The sequence below is a fragment of the Triticum urartu genome, chromosome 7A, assembly GCF_056163025.1.
Source record: "Triticum urartu cultivar PI428250 chromosome 7A, HENAU_Tu73, whole genome shotgun sequence".
Lineage (NCBI taxonomy): Eukaryota > Viridiplantae > Streptophyta > Magnoliopsida > Poales > Poaceae > Triticum > Triticum urartu.
In genome coordinates, this window is record NC_141879.1 from 269,676,758 (window position 1) to 269,696,360 (window position 19,603).

Sequence of the window (19,603 nt, forward strand, 5' to 3'; positions counted from 1 at the left end):
CTAGATGCTCGCTCTTTTGCTATGCCTATGCTGCGATACCTACCACTTGCTTATCATGCCCCCCATATTGCCATGTCAAACCTCTAACCCACCTTGTCCTAGCAAACCGTTGTTTGGCTATGTTACCGCTTTGCTCAGCCCCTCTTATAGCGTTGCTAGTTGCAGGTGAAGATTGGAGTTGTTTCATGTTGGAACATGGATTGTTGTTGGGATATCACAATATCTCTTATTTAATTAATGCATCTATATACTTGGTAAAGGGTGGAAGGCTTGGCCTTATGCCTGGTGTTTTGTTCCACTCTTGCCGCCCTAGTTTCCATCATACTGGTGTTATGTTCCTTGATTTTGCGTTCCTTACACGGTTGGGTTATAATGGGAACCCCCTGACAGTTCGCCTTGAATAAAACTCCTCCGGCAAGGCCCAACATTGGTTTTACCATTTGCCACCTAGCCTTTTCTTTCCCTTGGGTCGGCCGGCTCAAGGGTCATCTTTATTTAAACCCCCGGGCCAGTGCTTCTCTAAGTGTTGGTCCAAACTAAGCGATGTCCGGAGCTACCTGGGGCAACTCTGGGCTGGCCTACCAGACGTCTGGCTCATCCGGTGTGCCCTAAGAACGAGATATGTGCAGCTCCTATCGGGATTTGTTGGCACATCTGGGTGGCTTTGCTGGTCTTGTTTTACCATTGTCGAAATGTCTTGTAACCGGGATTCCGAGCCTGATCGGGTCTTCTTGGGAGAAGGAATATCCTTCGTTAACCGTGAGAGCTTGTGATGGGCTAAGTTGGGACACCCATGTAGGGATTTGAACTTTCGAAAGCCGTGCCCGCGATTATGGGCAGATGGGAATTTGTTAATGTCCGGTTGTAGAAAACCTGAAACCTTAATTTAATTAAAATGCATCAACCGCGTGTGTAGCCGTGATGGTCTCTTCTCGGCGGAGTCCGGGAAGTGAACACGGTGTTGGAGTTATGCTTGACGTAGGTTGTTCTAGGATCACTTCTTGATCATAGTTGTTCGACCGTGCCTTTGCCTTCTCTTCTCGCTCTCTTTTGCGAATAGGTTAGCCACCATATATGCTAGTCGCTTGCTGCAGCTCCACATCATACCTTTACCCTACCTATAAGCTTAAATAGTCTTGATCGCAAGGGTGTGAGATTGCTGAGTCCCCGTGACTCACAGATACTTCCAAAACCAGCTTGCAGGTGCCGATGAAACCATGCAGGTGACGCGACCAATGTCAAAGAGGAGCTCGATGAAGATCGTGTTCGTTATGTTGTTCCGTTTCCAGTTGATCAGTAGTGGAGCCCAGTTGGGACGATCAGGGATCTGTGTAGCATTTTGGGTAGTCTTCTTTTATTTTGGTTCCGTAGTCGGACCTTGATTGTATCTGGATGTTGTAATGCTTTATTCATGTACTAGCCCATGACGGCGCGCGTTGCTGCACCCGTTTATTTTTCCAATAAAATGGTAGCTATATTTATGAATATATGAGAGATAAAACATTAAGGTGACTTATAAAATGATTGCCACCACAAAATAAGAGGGAGTTTGGCAATGAAGGAGTGCAATAGTTAGCCAGTAGCTTCCGAAGATGGAAAGCATGTACAGTACGAGGGAATATCTGATAAAAAAGGTAAGAATTACAGGGACAAGGTGAACCATATGTACCAAATTCTCCACTGCGCACACGATAGCAATACAACGAACAATACTTAGCAATTAATTTAATCATGTAACTTTATGTGTCTTTATAAAATGGATCTATAATAAGTTACTTAAAAAACTGTTTTTATAAGTTAAGGTTCCAACATATACCCACAAAAAAAGGGTTCTAACGTATACTGCATTACTCATATCTGTATGAACGCCTATCAAAATATGAGAAAATGAAATCACAAGTCTAAATCTTATTGATAGGTAATGTAGAGCAACCATCTGATCTACCCTCAAAGGAAAAACTACCGTTTGATCTACACCTATGAGCAGATTTTATTGATTGTTACTATCGCCCTAGAATTGATCAGTAAGGAAGTTCTCAATTGATACATCATGGACATGACACTGGAATAGTGCCTAGATGGCGTAACTGCTGCCATTACCTCTTTTCCAAATTGAGAACTTACATAACATCAGTGTGGAAAAGAACCCCGTGACGGTCATTCGGCCTGGCACCAACACTTAATGGAAATGGAATGAAATATTGTCTACTTGAAAAAGTGAAATATATTAATACATTTTCAAATTTCCGCAAATACATGAGAGCACCAACCAGAACATATGTGATGATTGAAGGAAACTCCACAGAAAGTGCTATTTGCAAAAAAAATAGGTCATTGGCCCACTAAAAGTACACCCATTAATCATGGACCGCATAGCAAGGAAAACTCAGTTGTAAAACTAATTCAGATGGAAACTAAAACAAAAATGAGTTTTGACTATCAACTAAGCAAAATCTCCTTGTAATTGTAACATGGCTGGCAAAGTAGAAGTTGCTCCACAACCTTATCTCTAGATATGTGATTTATCCCTTGCTGGAGAAATACAAAACAGACCAAAAATCAAAAAGGAAACTCTAGAGAGTTGAGCCTAACTGACCTGACAAGTCGTATCTTCTTTAGTTCCTCGACAATGACTCTGGATTTTCAGTTCCAATCCATACATGACCTGGATTAGATCGAAATTAACCAGAACATATAGATATTTTTGTTTCATGACTCTTCATAAATCTGCAGTGGTATTAAGATCCTTCGTAATATTAACCTAGGCAATGCATCGAATTTTGCAGAATAACAATCCGAAGTTAGTAATATCTATTTAACCAAAGCCTAATTTGGCGGTACATAACCAAGGCTCTCATATTCTTGGCGAGCTATATAATATATTCACTGGTAGAGCCCAAGCATGAGAAAAAAGAGATGTTATGTGCTCGTCACATGAATATGCAAATAAAATAACTATTGCCCAGTAGAACAAATGAACTTTTTATACGCCGTTCTTATACTGTAATACACACTATAATAAAAGGTTGAAACAATAACTTGTAGGAATATATCCGTAGAGCCAGTGAAGAGATGGATCTGGTTACCAGACAACTACAAATCACTTGCATACATAGTGCAAGTCTGCAACCTGTAATAACACACTCATGTTGATCTGATATAAGTATACACATTATGAAGCCGGAGCACATATCCTCAATGTGAAAAAAATGATTTCGCTGAAAGATAAATGGAGGAAAGTACAAGGAGTATGGTCCTAGGATTTATCTGTCAGCGACTCCTTTTCATATGACTGTAAGAGAGAGAAAAATCCTTCATTGCGCTTGTGGACCTGGAGTAACAAAAAAGTATAGATCAGACAGTGCCCATTTTGATACTCATCAACTCATGTTTGCCTGAAACACCATTAAATCACTCCATGAGTAATCAGTAACATCCAGATCACATATTTATTTGAATAGAGAAAGATATTATAGCCAGAAAAGACTAATTTCTAAACTATGTTATATAGTTTTTATATCAAGGCTAACCGATCTTACAGCACTGGATAATCTTACATGAAATACAACTTACCTTGGATCGGCACATAGGACATTTACACACGACAGATCCTCCACATGAACCGCTGACTCAAGCAGGAGATGAAGAAGCCTAGTGCTACGATGACTGCTGACTATTGAATGGGCGGATTGAGGCGACAAAAGATGTGAAGGGCTTCCAACAACTTGACTAACAACACCAGCAACAATTCTGGAGAGAAAAACAACATCATTGATGGGGGAGGAGGAGCGCAGGGGTACAAAATATCTGCAACATGGAAGAAGATGTAGCATCAACATAGGCAAGAAAAGCATATATACGGATATCTGGGTGTGAACTAAGGAGGATGAGGCAGCGGGATTGTAACGCACATCCACCGTCGGCGCCGGAGAGTAGCGCGCCTCGACCGCCATTATTGATTGTAACTCCGCTGCTCCGACTCTCTACATCCGCGCATCAACGCCCCTTCGTATCGCCCATTGAATCCACCATCGTCGAATTCAGTCGCATCTCACTCGTCTGCTGGATATCCCTTGCGCACCTCTCGATCCCCTTGACGACCGCGATGGTTGGATCCTCTGTATCGAGCCCCCACCAATCATGCGCCTTGATTGGGGGTGTGATACAGCCCATTGGGCCTAATCAACACAAATCTTCCGAAAAAACCACCGGAGCAGCGGCCCGAGAAGGCCAGCGCTTGTCAGGAAGACTGTGCGCGCGATTTAGGTGCTATTAAGAGCGAATCCGACGGCCAAAAACGACTAAAAGTGACGATCCAACAATTAGAAATATTGATGGTCTGAGAGGGCTGGGAGGGTGCTCAGTTATAATGTATTTAAATTGTGTGAAGTGGCGATTGTAAGCCAACTATGTATCTCTTTCCCTTATGTATTACATGGGTTGTGTGAAGATTACCTCACTTGCGACATTGCTTACAATGCGGTTATGCCTCTAAGCCGTGCTTCGACATGTGGGAGATATAGCCGCATCGTGGGCGTTACATTCTCCTACTTTGACTAGGAAAGGGGGAAAACCTACTCCTACGAGGAGTAGGAATCCCCCCTTTGGGCGAGCCCCGTGTGGCCGACCCTCCTCCTCCTCCCCTCCTTTATATACGGGGGAGGGGGCACCCCATAGACACACAAGTTGATTTCTTAGCCGTGTGCGGTGCGCCCTCCATAGTTTTCCACCTCGGTCATATTGTCGTAGTGCTTAGGCGAAGCCCTGCGTCGATAACTTCATCATCACCATCACCACGCCGTCGTGCTGATGAAACTCTCCCTCGGCCTCAGCTGGATCTAGAGTTCGAGGGACGTCACTGAGCTGAACGTGTGTTGATCGCGGACGTGTCGTACATTCGGTACTTGGATCGGTTGGATCACGAAGACATTCGACTACATCAACCGCGTTACTAAATGCTTCCTCTTTCTGTCTACGAGGGTACGTGAACACACTCTCCCCACTCGTTCCTATGCTTCTCCTTGATAGATCTTGCGTGATCGTATGCAAATTTTTTGAAATACTACGTCCCCAACATAATCTAGTTCACATCGACATGTGATTTAACACCAATAGTTCACATCTTTATGTGATTAGTACCCATCGCCATGTGACTAACACCAAAAAGGGTTTACTAGAGTCAAAAATCTAGTTCACATCACTATGTGATTAACACCCAAAGAGTACTAAGGTGTGATCATGTGTTGCTTGTGAGACAAGTTTAGTCAACGGGCCTGTCACATTCAGAGCCGTATGTATTTTTGCAAATTTTCTATGTCTACAATTGTGACGCCCTCGATTCAATCGTACACTAATCATACACGCAAATGTGTATGATCAAGATCAAGGACTCACAGGAAGATATCACAACACAACTCTAGACACAAATTAAAATAATACAAGCTTTATATTACAAGCTAGGGGCCTCGAGGGCTCGAATACACAAGAGTTAATGGAAGCATCAATATCTGAGTACAGACATAAGTTAAACAAGTTTGCCTTAAGAAGGCTAGCACAAAAGCAACAACGATCTAAAAGGCAAGGCCTCCTGCCTGGGAGCCTCCTAACTACTCCAAGTCGTCAGCGGCCGTCACGTTGTAGTAGGCACCCTCGGGGTAGTAGTAATCATCAGTGGTGTCATCTGGCTCCTGGGATCCATCAACTGGTCGCAACAATCGGGTATGGGGGAAAAGAGGTAGCAAAGCAACCGTGAGTACTCATCCAAAGTACTCACAAGACTTACATCAGATCTAATCTAAGTATGCATCTGTATCAAACAAATGATTGCATCTGTGGGCTAAACTGCAGAATGCCAAAAGAGAAAGGGGAAAGCCTAGCCTATTGAAGACTAGCATCTTCAAGCAGCTCCAAGCATCTTGCAGCATCAGAAGAGATAAGAGTAGCATAAAGTAAAGTAGTAGAGTATCAACCTCGGCCAGAGATCGTTTCTCGACTCCCTGCGAGAAAGCAATCCCAGAGCCATACTATCCATTTCTCGTAACCATTTCTCATATCCATTTCTCATCTCAAGTATCTAGTTCTAGTTGTATCGATCAGGATACAACTCCAAGTGTCCGTTACCGTAGGATAGGCTATCGATAGATGTTTTCTTCCCTGCAGGGGTGCACCAACTTACCCACCACGCTCGATTAACTCCGTCCGGACACACTTTCCTGGGTCATGCCCGGCCTCGGCCAAACAATACGCCGCAACCCGACCTAGGCTTAATAGAGAGGTCAGGACGCCAGACTAAGCCTATGCCCCCAGGGGTCATGGGCCATCTCCCCGGGAACTCCTGCACGTTGCGTACGCGGCCGGTGAGCAGACCTAGCTACCTCCTTCAACAAGGCAGGAGCTTACGCCGTCCAATCGGGCGTGCGCCGCTTAGTCACTGACGTCGATTAAGCTTCGGCTGATGCATACGACGCAGAACGCCCATACAATGCCCACGTGATGGTTAGTGCTATCAGGCCAGAGGCCCCTCAGATCAAATATCCAAATCGTAGTGGATTAGGAACACGCGGTAACAAGCAGAGACTCACGAAAGATGTGACCCCATCGCCCCGTCTCGAGTATTTGCGGCAAGGGCTAAGAATGCCCGGCCACGCCTCGTAAGTATCTCGCGGGCACCTTCCAGGTCAACCCGACTCCACATCACTCTCTATTAAGCTCACGCGAGTACCCCTCAGGGCCGACCCGTCTTTAGTAACATGGTTCAGTGTAAAGTCTTAGTAACCATAGTAACTGTGTGTCTAGCACTAAGGGGAAAACCCGAGGAATCACCCCCGGTGAATTCCACTCGATGTTATCATCAAGGTGAACGTAAGAGGATCCACCCTCGAGGTTCACGCTTGAGGGGTTGCACGACAAAGCCGTAACGGAAGTGGTTAAGGAGCAAATCACCCTCGATGACCTCGACCGTATAGCTACACTACAGAGATCTCATTAGGAGTGATGTAAGAGGTTCCACCCTCGGCACTCGATGGTAACTCTGCAGAGTCATACAACTAGGGGGGGGGGGTGATGTGCGCTGTCGGGGCCTGGACGTCGATCACGTTGATCGAGTCATCGAACATAAAGCCAGGCAACTGGGACAAGGTGGGTCACTGATGGATCTCTAACCAACCTATACTAAGTAGTTTAGGATAAGCAGGTAAGGTATGAAGCAGGTAACAACAACATGCTATGCATCAGAGTAGGATCATACAGAAACCAGTAGCAGTTCTAATGCAGGCATAAGAGGGAAAGAAATGGGCGATATATGAATGCTCAAGGGGGGTTTGCTTGCCTAGAAGCTCTGCTGAAAAACAAGAAGTGTCGTCGTCGACGTAGTCGATCACAGGGGCAACATCGGTCTTGGGGTCTACCGGAGAGAAGAGGGGGAAGAAACAGTAAATATAAAGCAACATAGCACCACAAAGCATAACATGGCAATAAGATGTGCCGGGTGTGACCTAACGTATGGATACACGATAAAGGTGAAGGGGAAAAACAACAGGGAATGTTTTCCCGGTTCCGGACCTGTGTCAGACAGATGACCAGAGGGGGAAAGTTCCATGTTCAGATAGTTAGAGGCATCTGACAGGTATGTGGGTAGTGTATTCGGGTTCGTCTTGTCGTTCTGAGCAACTTTCATATATAAAGTTTTTCGATCTGAGCTACTTTTCTATGAATTTTCAAAGTTTTAAACATATTCTGGAATTATTTAAAATAACAGAAAACAAAAATGGCGTCAGCATGACGTGTTGATGACGTCAGTAGTCAACAGACTCGCTGACCAGGTCTAACCTGACCTGTTAGTCCAGTGGGACCCACATGTCACCCTCTGTTAGTCTAACAGTGCATTAAACTAACAAATCTAGGTTAATTAGCTACTGGACCCCACCTGTCAGTGACTCATTGGTTAACTAATTATTTTTATTTATAAAAACATTTCAATTAACTTAATTGTGCGGTGGGGCCCGCTTGTCAGTGATATTGGGATGCCCAGTCAGCAGTTGACTGGGTCAACCCAGGGCCCGTGGGGCCCACTGGCAGTGAGCCAGGGGTGGGGCCCGGCCAGCCACGTTGGCGGAGGCAGGTGCCTCGCCGCCGATGACGCTAGGACGCGGCAGAGCTGCTCGGGCCTCATCGGAAATCGTCTACAGGCGGCCCTTTCACGCGTGTGAGGGTGCGTTCGAACGGGCAAACAACGTCGCGTCGAATGGTGGCAGAGGCACGGCCGGACTTGGCCAGAAATGGTGCCGGCGATCGACGGAGGCGGCGGCGTGCACGGGCGCTCGACGAAAACGGAGCTACGACGCGCTATCGAGCAAACGGAGAGGCGGGGGAGTATCTACATGGTGTGGGGAGTGCAACGGGCTTGAGCCCGTGACCAAAAGGTCACCGGAAGCACGCCGACGGCGAGCTGAGGTGGCGACATGTTCAGGCGCAAGCAGAGCGGCGGCTACGAGAGCTCAAGAGGCCAGGGGAGTGAGGGGAGAGGATGACGGGCTCACCGCGCGGTGCAAGAAAGGCATGTGGGAGGTTTAGGAGTTGCTGTGCCGTGGATCGACGTTGGCGAGCTCCTGTGATCTGAAGTGGAAGACGAGGCCGGGGCAGCGTTCGGGGGCGCCCGGTGTCCTGCGGCTCATCGGGGAGGCGTAGTCAAGGGAGGCAGAGTGGACGGACAGGGCCGGTGGCCTTGGGGCCGCCAGTGGCCGCGGTGGAGCGCGGTGCTCGGCGGCGACATAGCTCAATGGTGATGGATCTGAAGGGAGAGAGGAGAGGAGGAACGGACGAGGGAAGTGAGCGGGCGAGTGGGGTAGCAGAGCAAGTGGAAGGGGAGCCCGAGGCATCGAGGGGATCCTCATCCCCTCGTCGACGACGAGGTGGTTCGGCGATGACGCGCGGGCGCGCGCTCTCGGTCGGTTGAACAGGGGGAGGGGAGAGCGACCGCTCTGCATAGAGCTACTCTAGCTAATTACTCCCACTTTCAACATGTATCTAGATTGTGACTCAAAGTCATCCGGATCGGTGTAAAAAGCTTGCATCGATGTAACTCTTTACGATGAACTCTTTATCACCTCCATAACCGAGAAATATTTCCTTAGTCCTCTTAGGTAACTAAGGATAACTTTGACCGTTGTCTAGTGATCCACTCCTGGATCACTATCGTACCCCCTTGCCAAACTCATGGTAAGGTACACAGTATAGCATACTTTATAGAACCTACGGCTGAGGCATAGGGAATGACTTTTATTCTATTTTTCTATTTTCTGACGTGGTCGGGTTTTGAGTCTTACTCAACTTTACACCTTGTAATATAGGCAAGAACTCCTTCTTTGACTGTTCCATTTTGAACTACTTCAAAATCTTGTCAAGGTATGTACTCATTGAAAAATCTTATCAAGCGTCTTGACCTATCTCTATAGATCTTGATGGCCAATATGTAAGCAACTTCACTGAAGTCTTTGTTTGAAAAGACTCCTTTCAAATCTTCTTTATGCATTCTAGAAAATTCTACATCATTTCTGATCAACAATATGTCATTCGCATATACTTATCAGAAAGGCTGTAGTGCTCCCACTCACTTTCTTGTAAATACATGCTTCACTTAAAGTCTGTATAAAACTATATGCTTTGATCAACTCATCAAAGCATATATTCCAACTCTGAGATGCTTGCACCAGTCCATAGATGGATCACTGGAGCTTGCACATTTTGTTAGCACCATTAGGATCGACAAAACCTTCTGGTTGCATCATATACAACTCTTCCTTAAGAAATCCCTTAAGGAATGCAGTTTTGACATCCATTTGCCAGATTTCATAAAATGTGGCAATTGCTAACATGATTCAGACAGACTTAAGCATCGCTACGAGTGATAAAATCTCATCGTAGTCAACACCTTGAACTTGTCAAAAACCTTTTTCGACAAGTCTAGCTTTGTAGATAGTAACACTACTATCAGCGTCCGTCTTCCTCTTGAAGATCCATTTAGTCTCTATGGCTTGCCGATCATTGGGCAATTCAACCAAAGTCCATACTTTGTTCTCATACATGGATCCTATCTCAGATTTCATGGCCTCAAGCCATTTTGCGAAATCTGGGCTCATCATCGCTTCCTCATAGTTTGTAGGTTCATCATGGTCTAGTAACATGACTTGCAAAACAGGATTACCGTACCACTCTGGTGCGGAACATACTCTCGTTGACCTACGAGGTTCGGTAGTTACTTGATCCGAAGTTTCATGATCATCATCATTAACTTCCTCACTAATTGATGTAGGCATCACTGGAACTAATTTCTTTGATGAACTACTTTCCAATTCGGGAGAAGGTACAATTACCTCATCAAGTTCTACTTTCCTCCCACTCACTTCTTCTCTAGAAAGGATCCATTCTTAGCAACGAATATCTTGCCTTTGGATCTGTAATAGAAGGTGTACCCAACAGTCTCCTTTGGGCATCCTATGAAGACACATTTCTCCGATTTGGGTTCGAGCTTATCAGGTTGAAGCTTGTTCACATAAGTATTGCAGACCCAAACTTTAAGAAACAACAACTTAGGTTTCTTGCCAAACCACAGTTCATACAGTGTCGTCTCAATGGATTTAGATGCTGCCCTATTTAACGTGAATGCAACTATCTCTAATGTATAACCCCAAAACGATAGTGGTAAATCAGTAAGAGACATCATAGTTTGCACTATATCTAATAAAGTACAGTTACAATGTTTGGACACACCATTACGCTATGGTGTTCCAGGTGGCGTGAGTTGCGAAACGATTCCACGTTGTTTCAAATGAAGACCAAACTCGTAACTCAAATATTCATCTCCGTGATCAGATCGTAGAAACTTTATTTTCTTGTTACAATGATTTTCCACTTCACTCTGAAATTCTTTGAACTTTTCAAATGTTTCAGACTTGTGTTTCATTAAGTAGATATATCCATATCCGCTCAAATCATTTGTGAAGGTCGGAAAATAACAATACCCGCAGCGAGCCTTAACACTCATCGGACCGTATACATCAATATGTATTATTTCCAATAAGTCAGTGGTTCGCTCCATTGTTCTGGAGAATGGAGTCTTAGTCATCTTGCCCATGAGGCATGGTTCGCAAGCATCAAATGATTCATAATCAAGTGATTCCAAACATCCATCTGCATGGAGTTTCTTCATGCGCTTTACACCAATATGACCTAAACGGTAGGGCCACAAATATGTTGCACTATCATTATCAACTTTGCATCTTTTGGCATCAATATTATGAATATGTGTATCATTACGATCGAGATTCAAAAAACCATTTATATCAAGTGTATGACCATAGAAGGTTTTATTCATGTAAACAGAACAACAATTATTATTTGACTTAAATGAATAACCGTATTGCAATAAACGTGATCCAATCATATTCATGCTCAACGCAAACACCAAATCTTGAAAGTATAGGGAGTGTACAATGCTGATCATATCAATCTTGGAACCACTTCCAATACACATCGCCACTTCATTCTTAACTACTCTATGTTCATTCTGCAATTCCCGTTTCGAGTTACTAATCTTAGCAACTGAACCGCTATCAAATACCCCGGGGTTACTACACTAGTAAAGTACACATCAATAACATGTATATCAAATATACCTTTGTTCACTTTTCCATCCTTCTTATCCGCCAAGTATTTGGGGTAGTTCTGCTTCCAGTGACCATTCCCTTTGCAGTAGAAGCACTTAGTTTCAGGCTTAGGTTCAGCTTTGGGCTTCTTCGAGGGAGTGGAAACTTGCTTGCCATTCTTCTTGAAGTTCCCTTTCTTTCCTTTTGCCCTTTTCTTGAAACTAGTGGTCTTGTTAACCATCAACACTTGATGCTCTTTCTTGATTTCTACCTTCGTTGATTTCAACATCGCGAATAGCTCGCGAATCGTTTTGTCATCCCTTGCATATTATAGTTCATCACGAAGTTCTAATAACTTGGTGATAGTGACTAGAGAATTCTGTCAATCACTATCTTATCTGGAAGATGAACTCCCACTTGATTCAAGTGATTGTAGTACCCAGACATTCTGAGCACATGCTCACTAGTTGAGCTATTCTCCTCCATCTTGTAGGCAAAGTACTTGTTAGAGGTCTTATACCTCTTAACATTGGCATGGGACTAAAATACCAATTTCATCTCTTGGAACATCTCATATGATCTGTGGCGTTCAAAATGTTATTGAAGTCCCGGTTCTAAGCCGTAAAGCATTGTGCACTTAAACTATCAAGTAGTTATCATACCGAGCTTTGTCAAACATTCATAACGAATGCATCTGCTCCTGCAATAGGTCTGTCACCTAGCGGTGCATTAAGGACATAATTATTCTATGCAGCAATGAGGATAATCCTCAGATCACGAACCAAGTCTGTATCATTGCTACTATAATCTTTCAACTTATTTTCTTTAGGAACATATCAAAAATTTAAATGGGGAGCTATACGCGAGCTATTGATCTACAACATAGATATGAAAACTATCAGGTACTAAGTTCATGATAAATTAAAGTTCAATTAATCATATTACTTAAGAACTCCCACTTAGATAGACATCCCTCTAGTCATCTAAATGATCACGTGATCCAAATCAACTAAACCATGTCCGACCATCATGTGAGATGGAGTAGTTTTCAATGGTAAACATCTCTATGTTGATCATATCTTCTATATGATTCATGCTCGACCTTTCGGTCTCTAGTGTTCCGAGGCCATATCTGCATATGCTAGGCTCGTCAAGTTTAACCCGAGTATTCTGCGTGTGCAAAACTGGCTTGAACCCGCTGTATGTGAACGTATAGCTTATCACACCCGATCATCATGTGGTGTCTTGGCACGACGAACTGTAGCAACGGTGCATACTCAGGGAGAACACTTATACCTTGAAATTTAGTGAGGGATCATCTTATAATGCTACCGCCATACTAAGCAAAATAAGATGCATAAAGGATAAACATCACATGCAATCAAAATATGTGACATGATATGGCCATCATCATCTTGTGCCTTTGATATCCATCTCCAAAGCACCGTCATGATCTCCATCGTCACCGGCTTGACACCTTGATCTCCATCGTGGCATCATTGTCGTCTCGCCAACTATTGCTTCTACGACTATCGCTGCCGCTTAGTGATAAAGTAAAGCAATTACATGGTGATTGCATTTCATACAATAAAGCGACAACCATATGGTTCCTTCCAGTTGCCGATAACTGTTACAAAACATGATCATCTCATACAACAATTTATATCATCACGTCTTGACCATATCACATCACAACATGCCCTGCAAAAACAAGTTAGACGTCCTCTACTTTGTTGTTGCAAGTTTTATGTGGCTGCTATGGGCTCCTAGCAAGAACCATTCTTACCTATGCATCAAAACCACAACGATTTTTCATCAAGTGTGCTATTTTAACCTTCAACAAGGACCGGGCGTAGTCAAACTCGATTCAACTAAAGCTGGAGAAACAGACACCTACTAGCCACCTATGTGTGAAGCACGTCGATAGAACCAGTCTCATGAACGCGGTCATGTAATGTCGGTCTGGCCGCTTCATCCAACAATACCGCCAAATCAAAGTAAGACATTGCTGGTAAGAAGTATGACTATTATCGCCCAAAACTCTTTGTGTTCTACTCGTGCATATAACATCTACGCATAGACCTGGCTCGGATGCCACTGTTGGGGAACATAGTAATTCCAAAAATTTCATATGATCACGCAAGATCTATCTAGGAGATGCATAGCAACGAGATGGGGAGAGTGTGTCCATGTACCCTCATAGACCGAAAGCAGAAGCGTTTAATAACGCGGTTGATGTAGTCGAACGTCTTCTCGATCCAACTGATCCAAGTACCGAATGTATGGCACCTCCGCGTTCAGCACACGTTCAGTTCGATGACATCCCTCGAACTCTTGATATAGTTGAGGACGAGGGAGAGTTTCGTCAGCATGACGGCATGGCGATGCTGATGATGAAGTTACCGGCGCAGGGCTTCGCCTAAGCACTACGATGATGTGACCGAGGTGTGTAACTGTGGAGGGGAGCACCGCACATGACTAAGAGAAACTTTGGTGTCTCTTTGGGGTGCCCCCTCCCCCATATATAAAGGAGGGAGGAGGAGGAGGCCGGCCTAGGAGGGGCACGCCTATAGGGGGAGTCCAACTAGGATTCCCAATCCTAATTGGAGTCCCCTTCCTTTTCCAATAGGTGGAGAGAGGGAAGGGGGAGGAGAGGGAGATGGAAAGAGGGGGCCGCCGCCCCCTCCTAGTCTAATTCGGACCAGCCCATGGGGGGCGCGCTGCCTCCCCTTGTGGCCCTTCTCTCCTTTCACTAAAGCCTAATAATGCCCAATACTTCCCCCCGGTGAATTCCCGTAACTCCTTGGTTCTCCGAAAAATAGCCAAATCACTCGGAACTATTTTGATGTCTGAATATAGCCTTCCAATATATGAATCTTTACCTCTCGACCATTTCGAGACTCCTCGTCATGTCCGTGATCTCATCCGGGACTCCGAACAAACTTCGGTCATCAAATCACATAACTCATAATACAAATCGTCATCGAACGTTAAGCGTGCGGACCCTACGGGTTTGAGAACTATGTAGACATGACCGAGACACATCTCTGGTCAATAACCAATAGTAGAACCTAGATGCTCATATTGGCTCCTACATATTCTATGAAGATCTTTATCGGTCAAACCGCATAACAACATACGTTGTTCCCTTTGTCGTCGGTATGTTACTTGCCCGAGATTCGATCGTTACCTATTTCAATCTCGTTACCGGCAAGACTCTTTACTCATTTCGTAATGCATCATCCTGCAATTAACTCATTAGTCACATTGCTTGCAAGGCTTATAGTGATGTGCATTACCGAGCGGGCCCAGAGATACCTCTCCGATACACGGAGTGACAAATCCTAATCTCGATCTATCCCAACTCAACAAACACCTTCAGAGACACCTGTAGATCATATTAATAATCACCCAGTTACGTTGTGACGTTTGATAGCACACAAGGTGTTCCTCCGGTATTCGGGAGTTGCATAATCTCATAGTCAGATGAACATGTATAAGTCATGAAGAAAGCAATAACAATAAAACTAAACGACCATAATGCTAAGCTAACGGATGGGTCTTGTCCATTACATCATTCTCTAATGATGTGATCCTGTTCATCAAATGACAACACTTGTCTATGGTCAGGACACATAACCATCTTTGATAAACAAGCTAGTCAAGTAGAGGCATACTAGCGACACTATGTTTGTCTATGTATTCACACATGTACTAAGTTTCCGGTTAATACAATTCATTATTGCCTCTAGGGCATATTTCTTTCACTTCGTATTTTCAACTATAGCCCATCCACATGCAATTAGTATGACAAAGTCATCAAAACAGAAGCTCGCATACATACGAGGTAGCAGTATAAGTAAAATAGACGCATATACAAGGAAACAGACTTAAGTACAACAAGACAAAAGAAAAAATAGAGCATGACAACACAAAAGAAACTTTAAGTCTTTAGAGAGAAAGAAATCAAAGTCTTCACGGCATAGTACATAAGTAAATGGGAGTGAAGTGATATCATTAGTTGCTTGACACATGCTTTGTTGTACCAGTTCCAGTTGTTCTGACAACTGTACGTCTGGTTGGAGAGACTGAGATTAAACTGAGAAGAGCAAGCCTTCACCTTACACTCCTTGAGCTAAGGTCACTTAGACCCCCACAATCACTCAGCAAGTCTTCAAGGTAAACTTCTGATACTTTAACAGACTCGTTCTTTAGCCTTCCACAATTGTCTACTGGAACATGACGCCTAATCGTCTGGAAGATCACAGTCTTCAAGTGTAACAAGTCTTTTGTTCACTCAAAACAAATTCTTCAGTGATGCTCAATCACTTTGGGAACTACAGTGTCCCATAAAAGTAAAACAGAAGTTTGATGAACCTTATGATCAAACTAAACACAACCTCAATAGCTATGATTAAATATTTGTTCACTAATGACATTAATGGTCACGTTATCCACTTTTGCAAGGAAGCAACTAAAATTGTTAAGCGTAGGAGTCTTCCTAGGGTTGTTGGTGTCCTGTTATCTCCATTTAGATTGATACTTAGTGCTATCATGGGTTCTATGATATTGGAGCTAGTACAAGTGTCATTCATTTTTTCTCTTTATCAATGGTTGCTAGAGATATTTCACATTGTGCAATAGTAGAAATTGACTTGACTTTTAAACTGGTATATAAGTTCGGTATTTCACATATGGGACATTATTAGAGATATTGAAGTTATGTCAGGTAAGACTAAAGGAAATATGCGCTAGAGGCAATAATAAATTTATTATTTTATTTCCTTATATCATGATACATTTTTATTATTCATGCTAGAATTGTATTGACCGGAAACTTGATACATGTGTGAATACATAGACAAAACAAAGTGTCCCTAGTATGCCTCTACTAGACTAGCTCGTTAATCAAAGCTGGTTAAGTTTCCTGACCATAGCCATGTGTTGTCATTTGATGAACGGGATCACATCATTAGAGAATGATGTGATGGATAAGACCCATCCGTTATCTTAGCATTATGATCGTTGAGTTTTATTGATATTGCTTTCTATATGACTTATACATGTTCCTCTGACTATGAGATTATGCAACTCCCATATACCAGAGGAACACCTTGTGTGCTATCAAACGTCAGAACGTAACTGGGTGATTATAAAGATGCTCTACAGGTGTATCCGATGGTGTTTATTGAGTTGGCATAGATCGAGATTAGGATTTGTCACTCCGTGTATCGGAGAGGTATCTCTGGGCCCTCTCAGTAATGCACATCACTATGAGCCTCGCAAGCAATGTGACTAATGAGTTAGTCACGGGATTATGCATTACAGAACGAGTAAAGAGACTTGCCAGTAACGAGATTGAACTAGGTATGATGATACCGACGATCGAATCTCGGGCAAGTAACATACCGATGTCAAAAGGAACAACGTATGTAGTTATGCTGTTTGACCAATAAAGATCTTCGTGGAATATGTAGGAACCAATATTAGCATCTAGGTTATGCTATTGTTTTTTGACTGGAGATGAGTCTCGGTCATGTCTACATAGTTTTTGAACCCGTAGGATCCGCATGCTTAACGTTCGATGACGATTTGTATTATGAGTTATATGATTTGATGACCGAAGTTTGTTCGGAGTCCCGGATGAGATCATTGACATGATGAGGAGTCTCGAAATGGTCGAGACGTAAAGATCGATATACTGTAAGTCTATATTCGGACATCAGAAAGGTTCTGAGTGGTTCGGGTATTTTTCGGAGTACCGGAGAGTTATGGGAATTCACCGGGGGAAGTAGTGGGCCTAATGGGCCATATGGGAAAGGAGAGAAGGGCCTCAAGGGGTGGGCGCGCGCCCCCCATGGCAAGTCCTAATTGGAAAAGGGAGGGGGCGGCGCCCCCTCTCTTTCCTTCTCCCTCTCCTAGTCCCTCCCCCTCTCCCCTCTTGGAAAAGGAAGGGGACTCCAACTAAGATTGGGAATCCTAGTTGGACTCCTCCTATAGGCGCGCCCCTCCTAGGCCGGCCTCCTCTTCCCCCTCTTTTATATACGTGGTTAGGGGGGCACCCCAAAGGCACTCCAAGATTTGTCTTAGCTGTGTGCGGTGCCCGCCTCCACAGTTTTCCACCTCGGTCATATTGTCGTAGTGCTTAGGCGAAGCCCTGCGTCGGTAACTTCATCATCACCGTCACCACGCCATCGTGCTGATAAAACTCTCCCTCGGCCTCAAATGGATCAAGAGTTCGAGGGACGTCACCGAGCTAAACGTGTGTAGATCATGGAGGTGTCGTGTGTTCGGTACTTGGATCGGTTGGATCGCGAAGATGTTCAACTACATCAACTGCGTTACTAAACGCTTCCGCTTTCGGTCTACGAGGGTACGTAGACACACTCTCCCCCTCGTTGCTATGCATCTCCTAGATAGATCTTGCGTGTTCATAGGAATTTTTTTGAAATACTGCGTTCCCCAACAGTGGCATCAGAGCCAGGTCTATGCGTAGATGTTATATGCATGAGTAGAACACAAAGAGTTGTGTGCAATAATAGTCATACTGCTTACCAGCATGTCATTCTTTGATTCGGCGGTATTATTGGATGAAGCGGCCTAGACTGACATTACATGACCGTGTTCATGAGACCGGTTCTACCGACGTGCTTTGCACACAGGTGGTTGGCGGGTGTCTATTTCTCCAACTTTAGTTGAATCGAGTTTGACTAAGCCCGTTCCTTGTTGAAGGTTAAAACAACACACTTGACGAAAAATTGTTGTGGTTTTGATGCGTAGGTAAGAACGGTTCTTGCTAGAAGCCCGTAGCAGCCACGTAAAACTTGCATCAACAAAGTAGAGGACGTCTAACTTGTTTTTGCAGGGCTTGCTGTGATGTGATATGGTCAAGACGTGATGGTATATAAATTGTTGTTTGAGATGATCATGTTTTGTAACAGTTATCGGCAACTGGCAGGATCCATATGGTTGTCGCTTTATTGTATGAAATGCAATCGCCATGTAATTGCTTTACTTTATCACTAAGCGGTAGTGATAGTCGTAGAAGCAATAGTTGGTGAGACGACAACGATGCTTTGATGGAGATCAAGGTGTCTGTCGGAGTAATGGGCCACGGGTAGGCCAACCCGAGCCCCAGAACCTTTCAAGGCATCGGGGCAGGCTGCGCCCCTCAAGACCTCAGGACAAAGAGCCGCCTTCTGAGGAACCAACGGCAAAGGTGGCCGACTGACCACTCACGGCCGAGTCCCAGGGACGACTTCAAGGAGAGCCGACTTCCAAAGAAGCCGGCTTTGGGGAGTCGGCCTGCGACTCCAACAAACCCCATGACTTCATCAAAGGGGACGGGGCATGGGCGTGGCTACAGCGAAGCCCACCCCCGCCCCTTACCAAGGGCAGGCATGGCCACAACACGCCGTACCCCGGAAGATCTCCGTGCGGCGTGGCACTGTTGCCATGCCGGCCCTGACACCAGCACCACAGGGCCGAATCCTGCACCCACGACGGCTTGTCTGTAGGGCCTAGAGGCAGCAGGCCCCACCAATCAGTGAGACCTCGGGGACGGCAGGAGAACCACTAGTCGGACCCGTCGGGAGTCGGCCCGGGGAGGTCGGCCGAGTCCTCCCCCAGGGCCCACGCGCCATTAATCAAGATGTAATGGGGAGTGGCAACAGTTATCGCCCTCCAGGCGGCGGGGCTGTTGCCACGACCTCATGATCAAGCCTGCGTCATCAGAAGCACGGCTACAGCAATCAGCAGCCGACAAGACCCGCCCGCGGCGGACGCGGCCTGTCGGCTCCGTACCAGACCAGCCGGCGGGGCCCGCCAGTCGGCAGGCCCCAGCGGTCGGCAGAGAAGACGGAGGCCAGAGGCACTGACGGCTGGCCCCACGACCAGCCGAATTACTATTGTACCCCTGGGGGTAGGCCTATATAAACCCCCCAGGGCACCCATGCAAAGGG

At 45.0% G+C, this 19,603-nt stretch overlaps 1 long non-coding RNA gene across 2 annotated transcripts; it reads right to left on the reverse strand.

Annotated features, from left to right (window-relative positions):
• Nucleotides 1-3,168: 3,168 nt before the first annotated feature.
• LOC147959285 (uncharacterized) lies at nt 3,169-4,101 on the reverse strand. 2 transcript variants are annotated; one of them, XR_015612271.1, is made up of 3 exons: nt 3,912-4,101; nt 3,574-3,807; nt 3,169-3,331 (listed from the first exon to the last, which is right to left on the reverse strand). It is a non-coding gene; the product is annotated as an uncharacterized LOC147959285 (long non-coding RNA). The 2 variants fall into 2 exon arrangements; XR_015612270.1 differs by having other exon boundaries at nt 3,574-4,101.
• Nucleotides 4,102-19,603: the final 15,502 nt, after the last annotated feature.